This window comes from Crocuta crocuta, unplaced genomic scaffold (genome assembly GCF_008692635.1).
Source record: "Crocuta crocuta isolate KB4526 unplaced genomic scaffold, BGI_CrCroc_1.0 scaffold1078, whole genome shotgun sequence".
In the NCBI taxonomy this organism is placed as follows: domain Eukaryota; kingdom Metazoa; phylum Chordata; class Mammalia; order Carnivora; family Hyaenidae; genus Crocuta; species Crocuta crocuta.
In genome coordinates this window covers 290,742-292,363 of record NW_027529200.1, presented here as the reverse complement: position 1 = coordinate 292,363, position 1,622 = coordinate 290,742, and positions in this window count along the sequence as shown.

Below are 1,622 nucleotides of genomic sequence, written 5' to 3'. Positions count from 1 at the left end.
ACGATTCGTGTCCAACTAGAGAGAAGAAGGGAGAAAAATAAATGAAAACTTCACAGTCCCTTCAAAGAATACTTTAGGGCACAAGCTAGAAAGTAGGGAAGATGTTAAAACATGAAGAATGCTTCAGGAGTTGTAGAAAAACACATTTTTTTTCCCCCAGAAATCTGTATTCTATTAAGGAGAAGACTTGGCATGCAAATTGTTTTCTATTTGTTTATCAGGAAGAAAGATGGAATTTTTAAAACTTAATTTAGCATAGTTTTAGACTTCCAGAAAAGTTGGAACGATAGTGCAGAGACATCTCCTATACTCCTTTCCCCCTATTAGAACATCTTAAGTTTATGTGGTACATTATTCACAAGCAATGAACCAGTATTAATGGGAATATTAGGTACAGTCCATACTTGTACACCTTTTTCTGTTCCAAAGCCTCATCCAGGACCCCACATTAATATTAGTCTTCATGTGTCCTCAGGCTTCTTGAGGTGGTCATAGTTTCTCGGACTTCCCTTGTTTTTGATAACCTTGACAGTTGGGAGGTATACTGCTCAGGTATTGTGTAGAATGTCCCTCAGCTGGGATTTGTCAATGGTTTTCTCTTGGATAGACCAGAGTTTGGGGTTCTTGGGAAGACGGATACAGGGGTAAAGTGCTGTTTCCATTTCTTCATTTAGCAGGCCCACTTGACCAGTAAACTTACAGATAGGTGATTGGGCAGCTAACATCTTGGGAGGCAATGGAGTGGACCTAAATTTTAGAGCAGGGCTCACCCAAGTTATAGGGACTGAAAATTCATTCTACCACTGGGGCCACTTCTGTGACGTCCGTCGGGTCCTGNACCCCTTCCTGGTCTCCACCCCCCACTTGTCTGACTCTGTAGGTCTGGAGCGGAGTCTGAGAATTTGTTTTATCAAGTTTCAGGTGATACTAATGCAGCAGTCCGCACTTTCAGAACCACTGGGGTCGCCTGTAGAGTCAAAACAATTGAGCCAAGTTATTTTAATTTCATGCTGAGCTGTTGCCTCACCATCGCAGTATATTGATAAGGCTTTTATCTTTCACTTAAGGCTGCTGCAAGAAACAACTGCTTAATGTCAATTTACTTCAGGCTTTTCTGCAAAGCTAATTGTATGGACGTTGCTGTTAGAATTTCCTCCATAGGGTCCCTCATTTGAATTCCTCTACCCTCAGAAACTCCTATAGGATCTGCTCTTGGAGAAGAAGAGTGATAAGATGTCTTGCTTTGGCCTCTGGAAGGTTTAGAGTTTCCCTTAACCTAACTGTATTGACTTCGTTTGTTCCTATGTTCCTTTACTCCTTTATTCTATGGCCCTTGGTCTGTTTTATCCAATGTATTTTTGTGTTTATATTGTAAGCAGTATATAAGAATAAACTTTTTGGAGATGAATAATTGTAACTGGCCTATACTAAGCATTCAATGTCTGTATCCATTATGACATTCAGATCTCTTTCCCCATTTTACAGATAAGAAAATGANTAAAGCCATCTTTCTCACTCCCAGCTGTTGCTTCTCATTTCTCCTGAATTCAAGAAGGGCCATGTGGTAAGGAGGGAAGAACCCAGGTGGCCAGTTGCTCCTTGTATCCCTGGAGTGTGATACT